Source organism: Stenella coeruleoalba (assembly GCF_951394435.1).
Source record: "Stenella coeruleoalba genome assembly, contig: scaffold_184, whole genome shotgun sequence".
NCBI classification, from domain to species: domain Eukaryota; kingdom Metazoa; phylum Chordata; class Mammalia; order Artiodactyla; family Delphinidae; genus Stenella; species Stenella coeruleoalba.
In genome coordinates, this window is record NW_027646312.1 from 375739 (window position 1) to 397382 (window position 21644).

A 21644-nucleotide genomic window follows, 5' to 3' on the forward strand; every position below is an offset into this window, starting at 1 on the left:
ACCTTTACCCTTAAGCAAGCATAAGTTGGTTTTCTAAATTTGAGACCCTGTCCTGTTCTGTAATTCAGTTCCTCTGTAGCCAAGTTTACATTCCGTGTATTACTGATATCTTATGATGTTTCTTTTTCTGTGTGACTTACTTCTGTTAGAATCATCATACCTGAATCCACTCATTGTTCTTCTAAGGGCCTGATGACACAGATTTCATTGCTGAGTGATATTGCTTTGTAAGTAAATACCACAACTTCTTTATCCATTTTTCACTTTCTGTGATGTTGAACTTGTACTGTAAACGAGGTTCTTGTAAACAGAGCCGTTCCAAACTTTGGGGTGGCTGTGTCTTTTTGATTTTAATTTCCCTAAGCTATAGGACCATAAGTGGAAGTGCCCTAGGTTCTGTTGCTTTGTTTTTTAGATGTTTCAGGAAACACCATACACTTCTCCCGAGTGGTTGTTGGCAATTTACATCCCGCCCATCAGCATAACAAGGCTCCCAGTTCTCCATGGCCTGTCCTGCCTTTCTGGATTTTACACTTTTTTCAGATGGCCCTTTTGACCGGGGGGAAGTGAGACTTCATTGTAGTGCAGATTTCCTTTGCAAGCTTGCTTGGTTGGCCAAAAGGGGCGTATGCGTTTTTTCCTGAATATATTCAGGAAAAAACGCATACGCCCTTTTTGGCCAAGTGCATCATTGTGGACGTTCTGCCTCTTTTCCTATGCTTTCAATGCAATTCCAGTCTACCTCCTGAAATCGGTTTCCTGCAATTCTGCCCCGCTTTCAAGTCCTCTTGGCAGCCTTACTTCAGTCTATTTTTGGACGATAGCTGTCATTTATAACTCTGCAGGTTTGTGAATTACAGTGCCCCTGAGCTCCTTTGTTCAACTCGCTTTCTTTTGAGCTGGCCGCAACACCGCAGGATGGCTTCAGGCCCTAATCTGGTTCCGGTACGGCACGCTGAGCCTTTGGTTATTTCCTCTTCCTGGTGGGAAATGAGAGTTAAATTTGCCCGTCCAGACACCTCCAGCTAGCCTCTCATTGGTTCTCGCTATTCCTGTTCATCTTCCGCAGAAATTGCAAACTGGGCCAAACAGGAGGTTAAAGGCGCTGACTCTCCAAGTGGGGAGAGTGTTAGTAAAGCGTCTGGAATGTTGCACCCGAGTAGCAGGGGAGGAAAACTGAGACATATTTGAACACGTCTCCCGTTCACATGGTTGATCATACTTGGGTTCCACATGCATGTTTTAGCTGAAGGAAGAATACCTAAAACCTGCGTAGTTGAAACCCGTGGAATGGGTACCATGCAATATGACTTCAAAGGGTCTTCATTTGCTCACCGAACCTCTCCAATCCTATCACTGCTGCGTTTATGCCCCTGTACACATGCTTGATTCTCTTTCGGAGACATAGCAATCCATAGGTTTTAAGATACTTAATAGTCAGGTACATTCTTAGGCGTTTAATATGCGGTGTTGAGTCCATTTCGTTGAGCAAGGAGTAGCTCTTGTCTATTCCATATTTGGCTTAAGGAACTTTATCTGTGCTCATTTCAATCTCTGGTTTTATGCAGCACCCCAACTCACCTTTACCCTTAAGCAAGCATAAGTTGGTTTTCTAAATTTGAGACCCTGTTCTGTTTTGGAATTCAGTTCCTGTGTAGCCAAGTTTACATTCCGTGTATTAGTGATATCTTATGATGTTTCTTTTTCTGTGTGACTTACTTCAGTTAGAATCATCATACCTGAATCCACTCATTGTGCTGCTACGGGCCTGATGACACAGATTTCATTGCTGAGTGATATTGCTTTGTAAGTAAATATCACAACTTCTTTATCCATTTTTCACTTTCTGCGATGTTGAACTTGTACGGTAAACGAGGTTCTTGTAAACAGAGGCGTCCCAAACTTTGGGGTGGCTGTGTCTTTTTGATTTTAATTTCCCTAAGCTATAGGACCATAAGTGGCAGTGCCCTAGGCTCTGTTGCTTTGTTTTTTAGATGTTTCAGGAAACACCATACACTTCTCCCGAGTGTCTGTTGGCAATTTACATCCCGCCCATCAGCATAACAAGGCTCCCAGTTCTCCATGGCCTGTCCTGCCTTTCTGCATTTTACACTTTTTTCAGATGGCCCTTTTGACCGGGGGGAAGTGAGACTTCATTGTAGTGCAGATTTCCTTTGCAAGCTTGCTTGGTTGGTCAAAAAGGGCGTATGCGTTTTTTCCTGAATATATTCAGGAAAAAACGCATACGCCCTTTTTGGCCAAGTGCATCATTGTGGACGTTCTGCCTCTTTTCCTATGCTTTCAATGCAATTCCAGTCTACCTCCTGAAATCGGTTTCCTGCAATTCTGCCCCGCTTTCAAGTCCTCTTGGCAGCCTTACTTCAGTTTATTTTTGGACGATAGCTGTCATTTATAACTCTGCAGGTTTGTGAATTACAGTGCCCCTGAGCTCCTTTCTTCAACTCGCTTTCTTGTGACCTGGCCGCAACACCGCAGGATGGCTTCAGGCCCTAATCTGGTTCCGGCACGGCACGCAGAGCCTTTGGTTATTTCCTCTTCCTGGTGGGAAATGAGAGTTAAATTTGCCCGTCCAGACACCTCCAGCTAGTCTCTCATTGGTTCTCGCTATTCCTGTTCATCTTCCGCAGAAATTGCAAACTGGGCCAAACAGGAGGTTAAAGGGACTGACTCTCCAAGTCGGGAGAGTGTTAGTAAAGCGTCTGGAATGTTGCACCCGAGTACCAGGGGAGGAAAACTGAGACATATTTGAACACGTCTCCCGTTCACATGGTTGATCATACTTGGGTTCCACATGCATGTTTTAGCTGAAGGAAGAATACCTTAAACCTGGAGAGTTGAGACCCGTGTAATGGGTACCATGCAATATGACTTCAAAGGGTCTTCATTTGCTCACCGAACCTCTCCAATCCTATCACTGCTGCGTTTATGCCCCTGTACACATGCTTGATTCTCTTTCGGAGACATAGCAATCCATAGGTTTTAAGATACTTACTAGTCAGGTACATTCTTAGGCGTTTAATATGCGGTGTTGAGTCCATTTCGTTGAGCAAGGAGTAGCTCTTGTCTATACCATATTTGACTTAAGGAACTTTATCTGTGCTCATTTCAATCTCTGGTTTTATGAAGCACCCCAACTCACCTTTACACTTAAGCAAGCATAAGTTGGTTTTCTAAATTTGAGACCCTGTTCTGTTCTGTAATTCAGTTCCTGTATAGCCAAGTTTACATTCCGTGTATTACTGATATCTTATGATGTTTCTTTTCTGTGTGTCTTATTTCAGTTAGAATCATCATACCTGAATCCACTCATTGTGCTGCTACGGGCCTGATGACACAGATTTCATTGCTGAGTGATATTGCTTTGTAAGTAAATACCACAACTTCTTTATCCATTTTTCACTTTCTGCGATGTTGAACTTGTACTGTAAACGAGGTTCTTGTAAACAGAGCCGTTCGAAAGTTTGGGGTGGCTGTGTCTTTTTGATTTTAATTTCCCTAAGCTATAGGACCATAAGTGGCAGTGCCCTAGGCTCTGTTGCTTTGTTTTTTAGATGTGTCAGGAAACACCATACACTTCTCCCGAGTGTCTGTTGGCAATTTACATCCCGCCCATCAGCATAACAAGGCTCCCAGTTGTCCATGGCCTGTCCTGCCTTTCTGGATTTTACACTTTTTTCAGATGGCCCTTTTGACCGGGGGGAAGTGAGACTTCATTGTAGTGCAGATTTCCTTTGCAAGCTTGCTTGGTTGGCCAAAAAGGGCGTATGCGTTTTTTCCTGAATATATTCAGGAAAAAACGCATACGCCCTTTTTGGCCAAGTGCATCATTGTGGACGTTCTGCCTCTTTTCCTATGCTTTCAATGCAATTCCAGTCTACCTCCTGAAATCGGTTTCCTGCAATTCTGCCCCGCTTTCAAGTCCTCTTGGCAGCCTTACTTCAGTCTATTTTTGGACGATAGCTGTCATTTATAACTCTGCAGGTTTGTGAATTACAGTGCCCCTGAGCTCCTTTCTTCAACGCGCTTTCTTGTGACCTGGCCGCAACACCGCAGGATGGCTTCAGGCCCTAATCTGGTTCCGGCACGGCACGCTGAGCCTTTGGTTATTTCCTCTTCCTGGTGGGAAATGAGAGTTAAATTTGCCCGTCCAGACACCTCCAGCTAGTCTCTCATTGGTTCTCGCTATTCCTGTTCATCTTCCGCAGAAATTGCAAACTGGGCCAAACAGGAGGTTAAAGGCGCTGACTCTCCAAGTGGGGAGAGTGTTAGTAAAGCGTCTGGAATGTTGCACCCGAGTACCAGGGGAGGAAAACTGAGACATATTTGAACACGTCTCCCGTTCACATGGTTGATCATACTTGGGTTCCACATGCATGTTTTAGCTGAAGGAAGAATACCTTAAACCTGGAGAGTTGAGACCCGTGGAATGGGTACCATGCAATATGACTTCAAAGGGTCTTCATTTGCTCACCGAACCTCTCCAATCCTATCACTGCTGCGTTTATGCCCCTGTACACATGCTTGATTCTCTTTTGGAGACATAGCAATCCATAGGTTTTACCATACTTACTAGTCAGGTACATTCTTAGGCGTTTAATATGCGGTGTTGAGTCCATTTCGTTGAGCAAGGAGTAGCTCTTGTCTATTCCATATTTGACTTAAGGAACTTTATCTGTGCTCATTTCAATCTCTGGTTTTATGCAGCACCCCAACTCACCTTTACCCTTAAGCAAGCATAAGTTGGTTTTCTAAATTTGAGACCCTGTTCTGTTCTGTAATTCAGTTCCTGTGTAGCCAAGTTTACATTCCGTGTATTACTGATATCTTATGATGTTTCTTTTTCTGTGTGACTTATTTCAGTTAGAATCATCATACCTGAATCCACTCATTGTGATGCTAAGGGCCTGATGACATAGATTTCATTGCTGAGTGATATTGCTTTGTAAGTAAATACCACAACTTCTTTATCCATTTTTCACTTTCTGGGATGTTGAACTTGTACTGTAAACGAGGTTCTTGTAAACAGAGCCGTTCCAAACTTTGGGGTGGCTGTGTCTTTTTGATTTTAATTTCCCTAAGCTATAGGACCATAAGTGGCAGTGCCCTAGGCTCTGTTGCTTTGTTTTTTAGATGTTTCAGGAAACACCATACACTTCTCCCGAGTGTCTGTTGGCAATTTACATCCCGCCCATCAGCATAACAAGGCTCCCAGTTGTCCATGGCCTGTCCTGCCTTTCTGGATTTTACACTTTTTTCAGATGGCCCTTTTGACCGTGGGGAAGTGAGACTTCATTGTAGTTCAGATTTCCTTTGCAAGCTTGCTTGGTTGGCCAAAAAGGGCGTATGCGTTTTTTCCTGAATATATTCAGGAAAAAACGCATACGCCCTTTTTGGCCAAGTGCATCATTGTGGACGTTCTGCCTCTTTTCCTATGCTTTCAATGCAATTCCAGTCTACCTCCTGAAATCGGTTTCCTGCAATTCTGCCCCGCTTTCAAGTCCTCTTGGCAGCCTTACTTCAGTCTATTTTTGGACGATAGCTGTCATTTATAACTCTGCAGGTTTGTGAATTACAGTGCCCCTGAGCTCCTTTCTTCAACTCGCTTTCTTGTGACCTGGCCGCAACACCGCAGGATGGCTTCAGGCCCTAATCTGGTTCCGGCACGGCACGCTGAGCCTTTGGTTATTTCCTCTTCCTGGTGGGAAATGAGAGTTAAATTTGCCCGTCCAGACACCTCCAGCTACTCTCTCATTGGTTCTCGCTATTCCTGTTCATCTTCCGCAGAAATTGCAAACTGGGCCAAACAGGAGGTTAAAGGCGCTGACTCTCCAAGTGGGGAGAGTGTTAGTAAAGCGTCTGGAATGTTGCACCCGAGTACCAGGGGAGGAAAACTGAGACATATTTGAACACGTCTCCCGTTCACATGGTTGATCATACTTGGGTTCCACATGCATGTTTTAGCTGAAGGAAGAATACCTTAAACCTGGAGAGTTGAGACCCGTGTAATGGGTACCATGCAATATGACTTCAAAGGGTCTTCATTTGCTCACCGAACCTCTCCAATCCTATCACTGCTGCGTTTATGCCCCTGTACACATGCTTGATTCTCTTTTGGAGACATAGCAATCCATAGGTTTTACGATACTTACTAGTCAGGTACATTCTTAGGCGTTTAATATGCGGTGTTGAGTCCATTTCGTTGAGCAAGGAGTAGCTCTTGTCTATTCCATATTTGACTTAAGGAACTTTATCTGTGCTCATTTCAATCTCTGGTTTTATGCAGCACCCCAACTCACCTTTACCCTTAAGCAAGCATAAGTTGGTTTTCTAAATTTGAGTCCCTGTTCTGTCTGTAATTCAGTTCCTGTGTAGCCAAGTTTACATTCCGTGTATTACTGATATCTTATGATGTTTCTTTTTCTGTGTGACTTATTTCAGTTAGAATCATCATACCTGAATCCACTCATTGTGATGCTAAGGGCCTGATGACATAGATTTCATTGCTGAGTGATATTGCTTTGTAAGTAAATACCACAACTTCTTTATCCATTTTTCACTTTCTGGGATGTTGAACTTGTACTGTAAACGAGGTTCTTGTAAACAGAGCCGTTCCAAACTTTGGGGTGGCTGTGTCTTTTTGATTTTAATTTCCCTAAGCTATAGGACCATAAGTGGCAGTGCCCTAGGCTCTGTTGCTTTGTTTTTTAGATGTTTCAGGAAACACCATACACTTCTCCCGAGTGTCTGTTGGCAATTTACATCCCGCCCATCAGCATAACAAGGCTCCCAGTTGTCCATGGCCTGTCCTGCCTTTCTGGATTTTACACTTTTTTCAGATGGCCCTTTTGACCGGGGGGAAGTGAGACTTCATTGTAGTGCAGATTTCCTTTGCAAGCTTGCTTGGTTGGCCAAAAAGGACGTATGCGTTTTTTCCTGAATATATTCAGGAAAAAACGCATACGCCCTTTTTGGTCAAGTGCATCATTGTGGACGTTCTGCCTCTTTTCCTATGCTTTCAATGCAATTCCAGTCTACCTCCTGAAATCGGTTTCCTGCAATTCTGCCCCGCTTTCAAGTCCTCTTGGCAGCCTTACTTCAGTCTATTTTTGGATGATAGCTGTCATTTATAACTCTGCAGGTTTGTGAATTACAGTGCCCCTGAGCTCCTTTCTTCAACTCGCTTTCTTGTGACCTGGCCGCAACACCGCAGGATGGATTCAGGCCCTAATCTGGTTCCGGCACGGCACGCTGAGCCTTTGGTTAATTCCTCTTCCTGGTGGGAAATGAGAGTTAAATTTGCCCGTCCAGACACCTCCAGCTAGTCTCTCATTGGTTCTCACTATTCCTGTTCATCTTCCACAGAAATTGCAAACTGGGCCAAACAGGAGGTTAAAGGGACTGACTCTCCAAGTCGGAAGAGTGTTAGTAAAGCGTCTGGAATGTTGCACCCGAGTACCAGGGGAGGAAAACTGAGACATATTTGAACACGTCTCCCGTTCACATGGTTGATCATACTCTGGGTTCCACATGCATGTTTTAGCTGAAGGAAGAATACCTTAAACCTGGAGAGTTGAGACCCGTGGAATGGGTACCATGCAATATGACTTCAAAGGGTCTTCATTTGCTCACCGAACCTCTCCAATCCTATCACTGCTGCGTTTATGCCCCTGTACACACGCTTGATTCTCTTTTGCAGACATAGCAATCCATAGGTTTTAAGATACTTACTAGTCAGGTACATTCTTAGGCGTTTAATATGGGGTGTTGAGTCCATTTCGTTGAGCAAGGAGTAGCTCTTGTCTATTCCATATTTGGCTTAAGGAACTTTATCTGTGCTCATTTCAATCTCTGGTTTTATGTAGCACCCCAACTCACCTTTCCCCTTAAGCAAGCATAAGTTGGTTTTCTAAATTTGAGACCCTGTTCTGTTTTGGAATGCAGTTCCTGTGTAGCCAAGTTTACATTCCGTGTATTAGTGATATCTTATGATGTTTCTTTTTCTGTGTGACTTATTTCAGTTAGAATCATCGTACCTGAATCCACTCATTATGCTGCTATGGGCCTGATGACACAGATTTCATTGCTGAGTGATACTGCATTGTACGTAAGTACGACAAGTTCTTTATCCATTTTTCACTTTCTGCGATGTTGAACTTGTACTGTAAACGAGGTTCTTGTAAACAGAGCCGTTCCAAACTTTGGGGTGGCTGTGTCTTTTTGATTTTAATTTCCCTAAGCTATAGGACCATAAGTGGCAGTGCCCTAGGCTCTGTTGCTTTGTTTTTTAGATGTTTCAGGAATCACCATACACTTCTCCCGAGTGTCTGTTGGCAATTTACATCCCGCCCATCAGCATAACAAGGCTCCCAGTTGTCCATGGCCTGTCCTGCCTTTCTGGATTTTACACTTTTTTCAGATGGCCCTTTTGACCGGGGGGAAGTGAGACTTCATTGTAGTGCAGATTTCCTTTGCAAGCTTGCTTGGTTGGCCAAAAAGGGCGTATGCGTTTTTTCCTGAATATATTCAGGAAAAAACGCATACGCCCTTTTTGGCCAAGTGCATCATTGTGGACGTTCTGCCTCTTTTCCTATGCTTTCAATGCAATTCCAGTCTACCTCCTGAAATCGGTTTCCTGCAATTCTGCCCCGCTTTCAAGTCCTCTTGGCAGCCTTACTTCAGTCTATTTTTGGACGATAGCTCTCATTTATAACTCTGCAGGTTTGTGTATTACAGTGCCCCTGAGCTCCTTTCTTCAACTCGCTTTCTTGTGAGCTGGCCGCAACACCGCAGGATGGCTTCAGGCCCTAATCTGGTTCCGGCACGGCACGCTGAGCCTTTGGTTAATTACTCTTCCTGGTGGGAAATGAGAGTTAAATTTGCCCGTCCAGACACCTCCAGCTAGTCTCTCATTGGTTCTCGCTATTCCTGTTCATCTTCCGCAGAAATTGCAAACTGGGCCAAACAGGAGGTTAAAGGCGCTGACTCTCCAAGTGGGGAGAGTGTTAGTAAAGCGTCTGGAATGTTGCACCCGAGTACCAGGGGAGGAAAACTGAGACATATTTGAACACATCTCCCGTTCACATGGTTGATCATACTTGGGTTCCACATGCATGTTTTAGCTGAAGGAAGAATACCTTAAACCTGGAGAGTTGAGACCCGTGGAATGGGTACCATGCAATATGACTTCAAAGGGTCTTCATTTGCTCACCGAACCTCTCCAATCCTATCACTGCTGCGTTTATGCCCCTGTACACACGCTTGATTCTCTTTTGGAGACATAGCAATCCATAGGTTTTAAGATACTTACTAGTCAGGTACATTCTTAGGCGTTTAATATGGGGTGTTGAGTCCATTTCGTTGAGCAAGGAGTAGCTCTTGTCTATTCCATATTTGGCTTAAGGAACTTTATCTGTGCTCATTTCAATCTCTGGTTTTATGCAGCACCCCAACTCACCTTTACCCTTAAGCAAGCATAAGTTGGTTTTCTAAATTTGAGACCCTGTTCTGTTTTGGAATTCAGTTCCTGTGTAGCCAAGTTTACATTCCGTGTATTAGTGATATCTTATGATGTTTCTTTTTCTGTGTGACTTATTTCAGTTAGAATCATCGTACCTGAATCCACTCATTGTGCTGCTAAGGGCCTGATGACACAGATTTCATTGCTGAGTGATATTGCTTTGTAAGTAAATACCACAACTTCTTTATCCATTTTTCACTTTCTGCGATGTTGAACTTGTACTGTAAACGAGGTTCTTGTAAACAGATCCGTTCCAAACTTTGGGGTGGCTGTGTCTTTTTGATTTTAATTTCCCTAAGCTATAGGACCATAAGTGGAAGTGCCCTAGGTTCTGTTGCCTTGTTTTTTACATGTTTCAGGAAACACCATACACTTCTCCCGAGTGGTTGTTGGCAATTTACATCCCGCCCATCAGCATAACAAGGCTCCCAGTTCTCCATGGCCTGTCTTGTCTTTCTGGATTTTACACTTTTTTCAGATGGCCCTTTTGATCGGGGGGAAGTGAGACTTCATTGTAGTGCAGATTTCCTTTGCAAGCTTGCTTGGTTGGCCAAAAAGGGCGTATGCGTGTTTTCCTGAATATATTCAGGAAAAAACGCATACGCCCTTTTGGGCCAAGTGCATCATTGTGGACGTTCTGCCTCTTTTCCTATGCTTTCAATGCAATTGCAGTCTACCTCCTGAAATCGGTTTCCTGCAATTCTGCCCCGCTTTCAAGTCCTCTTGGCAGCCTTACTTCAGTCTATTTTTGGACGATAGCTCTCATTTATAACTCTGCAGGTTTGTGAATTACAGTGCCCCTGAGCTCCTTTCTTCAACTCGCTTTCTTGTGACCTGGCCGCAACACCGCAGGATGGCTTCAGGCCCTAATCTGGTTCCGGCCCGGCATGCGGAGCCTTTGGTTAATTCCTCTTCCTGGTGGGAAATGAGAGTTAAATTTGCCCGTCCAGACACCTCCAGCTAGTCTCTCATTGGTTCTCGCTATTCCTGTTCATCTTCCGCAGAAATTGCAAACTGGGCCAAACAGGAGGTTAAAGGGACTGACTCTCCAAGTCGGGAGAGTGTTAGTAAAGCGTCTGGAATGTTGCACCCGAGTACCAGGGGAGGAAAACTGAGACATATTTGAACACGTCTCCCGATCACATGGTTGATCATACTCTAGGTTCCACATGCATGTTTTAGCTGAAGGAAGAATACCTTAAACCTGGAGAGTTGAGACCCGTGTAATGCGAACCATGCAATATGACTTCAAAGGGTCTTCATTTGCTCACCGAACCTCTCCAATCCTATCACTGCTGCGTTTATGCCCCTGTACACATGCTTGATTCTCTTTCGGAGACATAGCAATCCATAGGTTTTAAGATACTTACTAGTCAGGTACATTCTTAGGCGTTTAATATGCGGTGTTGCGTCAATTTCGCTGAGCAAGGAGTAGCTCTTGTCTATTCCATATTTGGCTTAAGGAACTTTATCTGTGCTCATTTCAATCTCTGTTTTTATGCAGCACCCCAACTCACCTTTACCCTTAAGCAAGAATAAGTTGGTTTTCTAAATTTGAGACCCTGTTCTGTTCTGTAATTCAGTTCCTGTGTAGCCAACTTTACATTCCGTATATTACTGATATCTTATGATGTTTCTTTTTCTGTGTGACTTATTTCAGTTAGAATCATCATACCTGAATCCACTCATTGTGCTGCTAAGGGCCTGATGACACAGATTTCATTGCTGAGTGATATTGCTTTGTAAGTAAATACCACAAGTTCTTTATCCATTTTTCACTTTCTGCGATGTTGAACTTGTACTGTAAACGAGGTTCTTGTAAACAGAGCCGTTCCAAACTTTGGGGTGGCTGTGTCTTTTTGATTTTAATTTCCCTAAGCTATAGGACCATAAGTGGAAGTGCCCTAGGCTCTGTTGCTTTGTTTTTTAGATGTTTCAGGAAACACCATACACTTCTCCCAAGTGTCTGTTGGCAATTTACATCCCACCCATCAGCATAACAAGGCTCCCAGTTCTCAATGGCCTGTTGCCTTTCTGGATTTTACACTTTTTTCAGATGGCCCTTTTGGCCGGGGGGAAGTGAGACTTCATTGTAGTGCAGATTTCCTTTGCAAGCTTGCTTGGTTGGCCAAAAAGGGCGTATGCGTTTTTTCCTGAATATATTCAGGAAAAAACGCATACGCCCTTTTTGGCCAAGTGCATCATTGTGGACGTTCTGCCTCTTTTCCTATGCTTTCAATGCAATTCCAGTCTACCTCCTGAAATCGGTTTCCTGCAATTCTGCCCCGCTTTCAAGTCCTCTTGGCAGCCTTACTTCAGTCTATTTTTGGACGATAGCTGTCATTTATAACTCTGCAGGTTTGTGAATTACAGTGCCCCTGAGCTCCTTTCTTCAACTCGCTTTCTTGTGACCTGGCCGCAACACCGCAGGATGGCTTCAGGCCCTAATCTGGTTCCGGCACGGCACGATGAGCCTTTGGTTATTTCCTCTTCCTGGTGGGAAATGAGAGTTAAATTTGCCCGTCCAGACACCTCCAGCTAGTCTCTCATTGGTTCTCGCTATTCCTGTTCATCTTCCGCAGAAATTGCAAACTGGGCCAAACAGGAGGTTAAAGGTGCTGACTCTCCAAGTGGGGACAGTGTTAGTAAAGCGTCTGGAATGTTGCACCCGAGTACCAGGGGAGGAAAACTGAGACATATTTGAACACGTCTCCCGTTCACATGGTTGATCATACTTGGGTTCCACATGCATGTTTTAGCTGAAGGAAGAATACCTTAAACCTGGAGAGTTGAGACCCGTGTAATGGGTACCATGCAATATGACTTCAAAGGGTCTTCATTTGCTCACCGAACCTCTCCAATCCTATCACTGCTGCGTTTATGCCCCTGTACACATGCTTGATTCTCTTTTGGAGACATAGCAATCCATAGGTTTTACGATACTTACTAGTCAGGTACATTCTTAGGCGTTTAATATGCGGTGTTGAGTCCATTTCGTTGAGCAAGGAGTAGCTCTTGTCTATTCCATATTTGACTTAAGGAACTTTATCTGTGCTCATTTCAATCTCTGGTTTTATGCAGCACCCCAACTCACCTTTACCCTTAAGCAAGCATAAGTTGGTTTTCTAAATTTGAGTCCCTGTTCTGTTCTGTAATTCAGTTCCTGTGTAGCCAAGTTTACATTCCGTGTATTACTGATATCTTATGATGTTTCTTTTTCTGTGTGACTTATTTCAGGTAGAATCATCATACCTGAATCCACTCATTGTGATGCTAAGGGCCTGATGACATAGATTTCATTGCTGAGTGATATTGCTTTGTAAGTAAATACCAGAACTTCTTTATCCATTTTTCACTTTCTGCGATGTTGAACTTGTACTGTAAACGAGGTTCTTGTAAACAGAGGCGTCCCAAACTTTGGGGTGGCTGTGTCTTTTTGATTTTAATTTCCCTAAGCTATAGGACCATAAGTGGCAGTGCCCTAGGCTCTGTTGCTTTGTTTTTTAGATGTTTCAGGAAACACCATACACTTCTCCCGAGTGTCTGTTGGCAATTTACATCCCGCCCATCAGCATAACAAGGCTCCCAGTTCTCCATGGCCTGTCCTCCCTTTCTGGATTTTACACTTTTTTCAGATGGCCCTTTTGACCGGGGGGAAGTGAGACTTCATTGTAGTGCAGATTTCCTTTGCAAGCTTGCTTGGTTGGCCAAAAAGGGCGCATGCGTTTTTTCCTGAATATATTCAGGAAAAAATGCATATGCCCTTTTTGGCCAAGTGCATCATTGTGGACGTTCTGCCTCTTTTCCTATGCTTTCAATGCAATTCCAGTCTACCTCCTGAAATCGGTTTCCTGCAATTCTGCCCCGCTTTCAAGTCCTTTTGGCAGCCTTACTTCACTCTATTTTTGGACGATAGCTGTCATTTATAACTCTGCAGGTTTGTGAATTACAGTGCCCCTGAGCTCCTTTCTTCAACTCGCTTTCTTTTGAGCTGGCCGCAACACCGCAGGATGGCTTCAGGCCCTAATCTGGTTCCGGCACGGCACGCTGAGCCTTTGGTTAATTCCTCTTCCTGGTGGGAAATGAGAGTTAAATTTGCCCGTCCAGACACCTCCAGCTAGTCTCTCATTGGTTCTCGCTATTCCTGTTCATCTTCCGCAGAAATTGCAAACTGGGCCAAACAGGAGGTTAAAGGCGCTGACTCTCCAAGTGGGGAGAGTGTTAGTAAAGCGTCTGGAATGTTGCACCCGAGTACCAGGGGAGGAAAACTGAGACATATTTGAACACGTCTCCCGTTCACATGGTTGATCATACTTGGGTTCCACATGCATGTTTTAGCTGAAGGAAGAATACCTTAAACCTGGAGAGTTGAGACCCGTGGAATGGGTACCATGCAATATGACTTCAAAGGGTCTTCATTTGCTCACCAAACCTCTCCAATCCTATCACTGCTGCGTTTATGCCCCTGTACACACGCTTGATTCTCTTTTGGAGACATAGCAATCCATAGGTTTTAAGCTACTTACTAGTCAGGTACATTCTTAGGCGTTTAATATGCGGTGTTGAGTCCATTTCGTTGAGCAAGGAGTAGCTCTTGTCTATTCCATGTTTGGCTTAAGGAACTTTATCTGTGCTCATTTCAATCTCTGGTTTTATGCAGCACCCCAACTCACCTTTACCCTTAAGCAAGCATAAGTTGGTTTTCTAAATTTGAGACCCTGTTCTGTTTTGGAATTCAGTTCCTGTGTAGCCAAGTTTACATTCCGTGTATTAGTGATATCTTATGATGTTTCTTTTTCTGTGTGACTTATTTCAGTTAGAATCATCGTACCTGAATCCACTCATTGTGCTGCTAAGGGCCTGATGACACAGATTTCATTGCTGAGTGATATTGCTTTGTAAGTAAATACCACAACTTCTTTATCCATTTTTCACTTTCTGCGATGTTGAACTTGTACTGTAAACGAGGTTCTTGTAAACAGATCCGTTCCAAACTTTGGGGTGGCTGTGTCTTTTTGATTTTAATTTCCCTAAGCTATAGGACCATAAGTGGAAGTGCCCTAGGTTCTGTTGCTTTGTTTTTTACATGTTTCAGGAAACACCATACACTTCTCCCGAGTGGTTGTTGGCAATTTACATCCCGCCCATCAGCATAACAAGGCTTCCAGTTCTCCATGGCCTGTCTTGTCTTTCTGGATTTTACACTTTTTTCAGATGGCCCTTTTGACCGGGGGGAAGTGAGACTTCATTGTAGTGCAGATTTCCTTTGCAAGCTTGCTTGGTTGGCCAAAAAGGGCGTATGCGTTTTTTCCTGAATATATTCAGGAAAAAACGCATACGCCCTTTTTGGCCAAGTGCATCATTGTGGACGTTCTGCCTCTTTTCCTATGCTTTCAATGCAATTCCAGTCTACCTCCTGAAATCGGTTTCCTGCAATTCTGCCCCGCTTTCAAGTCCTCTTGGCAGCCTTACTTCAGTCTATTTTTGGACGATAGCTCTCATTTATAACTGTGCAGTTTTGTGAATTACAGTGCCCCTGAGCTCCTTTCTTCAACTCGCTTTCTTGTGACCTGGCCGCAACACCGCAGGATGGCTTCAGGCCCTAATCTGGTTCCGGTACGGCACGCTGAGCCTTTGGTTATTTCCTCTTCCTGGTGGGAAATGAGAGTTAAATTTGCCCGTCCAGACACCTCCAGCTAGCCTCTCATTGGTTCTCGCTATTCCTGTTCATCTTCCGCAGAAATTGCAAACTGGGCCAAACAGGAGGTTAAAGGCGCTGACTCTCCAAGTGGGGAGAGTGTTATTAAAGCGTCTGGAATGTTGCACCCGAGTACCAGGGGAGGAAAACTGAGACATATTTGAACACGTCTCCCGTTCACATGGTTGATCATACTTGGGTTCCACATGCATGTTTTAGCTGAAGGAAGAATACCTTAAACCTTGAGAGTTGAGACCCGTGTAATGGGTACCATGCAATATGACTTCAAAGGGTCTTCATTTGCTCACTGAACCTCTCCAATCCTATCACTGCTGCGTTTATGCCCCTGTACACACGCTTGATTCTCTTTTGGAGACATAGAAATCCATAGGTTTTAAGCTACTTACTAGTCAGGTACATTCTTAGGCGTTTAATATGGGGTGTTGAGTCCATTTCGTTGAGCAAGGAGTAGCTCTTGTCTATTCCATATTTGGCTTAAGGAACTTTATCTGTGCTCATTTCAATCTCTGGTTTTATGCAGCACCCCAACTCACCTTTCCCCTTAAGCAAGCATAAGTTGGTTTTCTAAATTTGAGACACTGTTCTGTTTTGGAATTCAGTTCCTGTGTAGCCAAGTTTACATTCCGTGTATTAGTGATACCTTATGATGTTTCTTTTTCTGTGTGACTTATTTCAGTTAGAATCATCATACCTGAATCCACTCATTGTGATGCTAAGGGCCTGATGACATAGATTTCATTGCTGAGTGATATTGCTTTGTAAGTGAATACCACAACTTCTTTATCCATTTTTCACTTTCTGCGATGTTGAACTTGTACTGTAAACGAGGTTCTTGTAAACAGAGCCGTTCCAAACTTTGGGGTGGCTGTGTCTTTTTGATTTTAATTTCCCTAAGCTATAGGACCATAAGTGGAAGTGCCGTAGGCTCTGTTGCTTTGTTTTTTAGATGTTTCAGGACACACCATACACTTCTCCCAATTGTCTGTTGGCAATTTACATCCCGCCCATCAGCATAACAAGGCTCCCAATTCTCAATGGCCTGTTGCCTTTCTGGATTTTACACTTTTTTCAGATGGCCCTTTTGACCGGGGGGAAGTGAGACTTCATTGTAGTGCAGATTTCCTTTGCAAGCTTGCTTGGTTGGCCAAAAAGGGCGTATGCGTTTTTTCCTGAATATATTCAGGAAAAAACGCATATGCCCTTTTTGGCCAAGTGCATCATTGTGGACGTTCTGCCTCTTTTCCTATGCTTTCAATGCAATTCCAGTCTACCTCCTGAAATCGGTTTCCTGCAATTCTGCCCCGCTTTCAAGTCCTCTTGGCAGTCTTACTTCAGTCTATTTTTGGACAATAGCTTTCATTTATAACTCTGCAGGTTTGTGCATTACAGTGCCCCTGAGCTCCTTTCTTCAACTTGCTTTCTTGTGACCTGGCCGCAACACCGCAGGATGGCTTCAGGCCCTAATCTGGTTCCGGTACGGCACGCTGAGCCTTTGGTTATTTCCTCTTCCTGGTGGGAAATGAGAGTTAAATTTGCCCGTCCAGACACCTCCAGCTAGCCTCTCATTGGTTCTCGCTATTCCTGTTCATCTTCCGCAGAAATTGCAAACTGGGCCAAACAGGAGGTTAAAGGCGCTGACTCTTCAAGTGCGGAGAGTGTTAGTAAAGCGTCTGGAATGTTGCACCCGAGTACCAGGGGAGGAAACTGAGACATATTTGAACACGTCTCCCGTTCACATGGTTGATCATACTTGGGTTCCACATGCATGTTTTAGCTGAAGGAAGAATACCTTAAACCTGGAGAGTTGAGACCCGTGTAATGGGTACCATGCAATATGACTTCAAAGGGTCTTCATTTGCTCACCGAACCTCTCCAATCCTATCACTGCTGCGTTTATGCCCCTGTACACACGCTTGATTCTCTTTTGGAGACATAGCAATCCATAGGTTTTAAGATACTTACTAGTCAGGTACATTCTTAGGCGTTTACTATGGGGTGTTGAGTCCATTTCGTTGAGCAAGGAGTAGCTCTTGTCTATTCCATATTTGGCTTAAGGAACTTTATCTGTGCTCATTTCAATCTCTGGTTTTATGCAGCACCCCAACTCACCTTTCCCCTTAAGCAAGCATAAGTTGGTTTTCTAAATTTGAGACCCTGTTCTGTTCTGTAATTCAGTTCCTGTGTAGCCAAGTTTACATTCCGTGTATTACTGATATCTTATGATGTTTCTTTTTCTGTGTGACTTATTTCAGTTAGAATCATCGTACCTGAATCCACTCATTATGCTGCTACGGGCATGATGACATAGATTTCATTGCTGAGTGATACTGCATTGTACGTAAGTACCACAAGTTCTTTATCCATTTTTCACTTTCTGTGATATTGAACTTGTATGGTAAACGAGGTTCTTGTAAACGGAGGCGTCCCAAACTTTGGGGTGGCTGTGTCTTTTTGATTTTAATTTCCCTAAGCTATAGGACCATAAGTGGCAGTGCCCTAGGCTCTGTTGCTTTGTTTTTTAGATGTTTCAGGAAACACCATACACTTCTCCCGAGTGGTTGTTGGCAATTTACATCCCGCCCATCAGCATAACAAGGCTCCCAGTTCTCCATGGCCTGTCCTGCCTTTCTGGATTTTACACTTTTTTCAGATGGCCCTTTTGACCGGGGGGAAGTGAGACTTCATTGTAGTGCACATTTCCTTTGCAAGCTTGCTTGGTTGGCCAAAAAGGGCGTATGCGTTTTTTCCTGAATATATTCAGGAAAAAACGCATACGCCCTTTTTGGCCAAGTGCATCATTGTGGACGTTCTGCCTCTTTTCCTATGCTTTCAATGCAATTCCAGTCTACCTCCTGAAATCGGTTTCCTGCAATTCTGCCCCGCTTTCAAGTCCTCTTGGCAGCCTTACTTCAGTCTATTTTTGGACGATAGCTGTCATTTATAACTCTGCAGGTTTGTGAATTACAGTGCCCCTGAGCTCCTTTCTTCAACTTGCTTTCTTGTGACCTGGCCGCAACACCGCAGGATGGCTTCAGGCCCTAATCTGGTTCCGGCACGGCACGCTGAGCCTTTGGTTATTTCCTCTTCATGGTGGGAAATGAGAGTTAAATTTGCCCGTCCAGACACCTCCAGCTAGTCTCTCATTGGTTCTCGCTATTCCTGTTCATCTTCCGCAGAAATTGCAAACTGGGCCAAACAGGAGATTAAAGGCGCTGACTCTCCAAGTGGGGAGAGTGTTATTAAAGCGTCTGGAATGTTGCACCCGAGTACCAGGGGAGGAAAACTGAGACATATTTGAACACGTCTCCCGTTCACATGGTTGATCATACTTGGGTTCCACATGCATGTTTTAGCTGAAGGAAGAATACCTTAAACCTGGAAAGTTAAGACCCGTGTAATGGGTGCCATGCAATATGACTTCAAAGGGTCTTCATTTGCTCACCGAACCTCTCCAATCCTATCACTGCTGCGTTTATGCCCCTGTACACATGCTTGATTCTCTTTCGGAGACATAGCAATCCATAGGTTTTAAGATACTTACTAGTCAGGTACATTCTTAGGCGTTTAATATGGGGTGTTGAGTCCATTTCGTTGAGCAAGGAGTAGCTCTTGTCTATTCCATATTTGACTTAAGGAACTTTATCTGTGCTCATTTCAATCTCTGGTTTTATGCAGCACCCCAACTCACCTTTCCCCTTAAGCAAGCATAAGTTGTTTTTCTAAATTTGAGACGCTGTTCTGTTCTGTAATTCAGTTCCTGTGTAGCCAAGTTTACATTCCGTGTATTACTGATATCTTATGATGTTTCTTTTTCTGTGTGACTTACTTCAGTTAGAATCATCATACCTGAATCCACTCATTGTGCTCCTAAGGGCCTGATGACACAGATTTCATTGCTGAGTGATATTGCTTTGTAAGTAAATACCACAACTTCTTTATCCATTTTTCACTTTCTGCGATGTTGAACTTGTACTGTAAACGAGGTTCTTGTAAACAGAGCCGTTCCAAACTTTGGGGTGGCTGTGTCTTTTTGATTTTAATTTCCCTAAGCTATAGGACCATAAGTGGAAGTGCCCTAGGTTCTGTTGCTTTGTTTTTTAGATGTTTCAGGAAACACCATACACTTCTCCCGAGTGGTTGTTGGCAATTTACATTCCGCCCATCAGTATAACAAGGCTCCCAGTTCTGCATGGCCTGTCCTGCCTTTCTGGATTTTACACTTTTTTCAGATGGCCCTTTTGACCGGGGGGAAGTGAGACTTCATTGTAGTGCAGATTTCCTTTCCAAGCTTGCTTGGTTGGCCAAAAAGGGCGTATGCGTTTTTTCCTGAATATATTCAGGAAAAAACGCATACGCCCTTTTTGGCCAAGTGCATCATTGTGGACGTTCTGCCTCTTTTCCTATGCTTTCAATGCAATTCCAGTCTACCTCCTGAAATCGGTTTCCTGCAATTCTGCCCCGCTTTCAAGTCCTCTTGGCAGCCTTACTTCAGTCTATTTTTGGACGATAGCTGTCATTTATAACTCTGCAGGTTTGTGAATTACAGTGCCCCTGAGCTCCTTTCTTCAACTCGCTTTCTTTTGAGCTGGCCGCAACACCGCAGGATGGCTTCAGGCCCTAATCTGGTTCCGGTACGGCACGCTGAGCCTTTGGTTATTTCCTCTTCCTGGTGGGAAATGAGAGTTAAATTTGCCCGTCCAGACACCTCCAGCTAGCCTCTCATTGGTTCTCGCTATTCCTGTTCATCTTCCGCAGAAATTGCAAACTGGGCCAAACAGGAGGTTAAAGGGACTGACTCTCCAAGTGGGGAGAGTGTTAGTAAACCGTCTGGAATGTTGCACCCGAGTACCAGGGGAGGAAAACTGAGACATATTTGAACACGTCTCCCGATGACATGGTTGATCATACTCTAGGTTCCACATGCATGTTTTAGCTGAAGGAAGAATACCTTAAACCTGGCTATTTGAAACCCATGGAATGGGTACCATGAAATATGACTTAAAAGGGTCTTCATTTGCTCACCGAACATCTCCAATCCTATCACTGCTGCGTTTATGCCCCTGTACACACGCTTGATTCTCTTTCGGAGACATAGCAATCCATAGGTTTTACGATACTTACTAGTCAGGTACATTCTTAGGCGTTTAATATGCGGTGTTGAGTCCATTTCGTTGAGCAAGGAGTAGCTCTTGTCTATTCCATATTTGGCTTAAGGAACTTTATCTGTGCTCATTTCAATCTCTGGTTTTATGCAGCACCCCAACTCACCTTTCCCCTTAAACAAGCATAAGTTGGTTTTCTAAATTTGAGACCCTGTTCTGTTCTGTAATTCAGTTCCTGTGTAGCCAAGTTTCCATTCCGTGTATTACTGATATCTTATGATGTTTCTTTTTCTGCGTGACTTATTACAGTTAGAATCATCATACCTGAATCCACTCATTGTGCTGCTAAGGGCCTGATGACACAGATTTCATTGCTGAGTGATATTGCTTTGTAAGTAAATACCACAACTTCTTTATCCATTTTTCACTTTCTGCGATGTTGAACTTGTACTGTAAACGAGGTTCTTGTAAACAGAGCCGTTCCAAACTTTGGGGTGGCTGTGTCTTTTTGATTTTAATTTCCCTAAGCTATAGGACCATAAGTGGAAGTGCCCTAGGTTCTGTTGCTTTGTTTTTTAGATGTTTCAGGAAACACCATACACTTCTCCCGAGTGGTTGTTTGCAATTTACATCCCGCCCATCAGCATAACAAGGCTCCCAGTTCTCCATGGCCTGTCCTGCCTTTCTGGATTTTACACTTTTTTCAGATGGCCCTTTTGACCGGGGGGAAGTGAGACTTCATTGTAGTGCAGATTTCCTTTGCAAGCTTGCTTGGTTGGCCAAAAAGGGCGTATGCGTTTTTTCCTGAATATATTCAGGAAAAAACGCATACGCCCTTTTTGGCCAAGTGCATCATTGTGGACGTTCTGCCTCTTTTCCTATGCTTTCAATGCAATTCCAGTCTACCTCCTGAAATCGGTTTCCTGCAATTCTGCCCCGCTTTCAAGTCCTCTTGGCAGCCTTACTTCAGTCTATTTTTGGACGATAGCTGTCATTTATAACTCTGCAGGTTTGTGAATTACAGTGCCCCTGAGCTCCTTTCTTCAACTCACTTTCTTGTGACCTGGCCGCAACACCGCAGGATGGCTTCAGGCCCTAATCTGGTTCCGGCACGGCACGCTGAGCCTTTGGTTAATTCCTCTTCCTGGTGGGAAATGAGAGTTAAATTTGCCCGTCCAGACACCTCCAGCTAGTCTCTCATTGGTTCTCGCTATTCCTGTTCATCTTCCGCAGAAATTGCAAACTGGGCCAAACAGGAGGTTAAAGGGAGTGACTCTCCAAGTCG

The 21644-nt window shown here is 43.9% G+C and overlaps 1 long non-coding RNA gene across 5 annotated transcripts in view; it reads left to right on the forward strand.

The window, feature by feature from the left end:
* LOC307181178 overlaps nt 1-21644 on the forward strand; it is a 523312-nt gene that overhangs the window by 338715 nt on the left and 162953 nt on the right. Inside the window, exon 1 of one of the 5 annotated variants that reach the window (XR_013826078.1) lies at nt 8073-8125. The exons of the other annotated variants lie outside the window; for them this stretch is intronic. This is a non-coding gene — a long non-coding RNA (uncharacterized lncRNA). Of the gene's footprint in view, nt 1-8072; nt 8126-21644 lie in introns of those variants that run through there. 5 annotated transcript variants of the gene reach the window in all.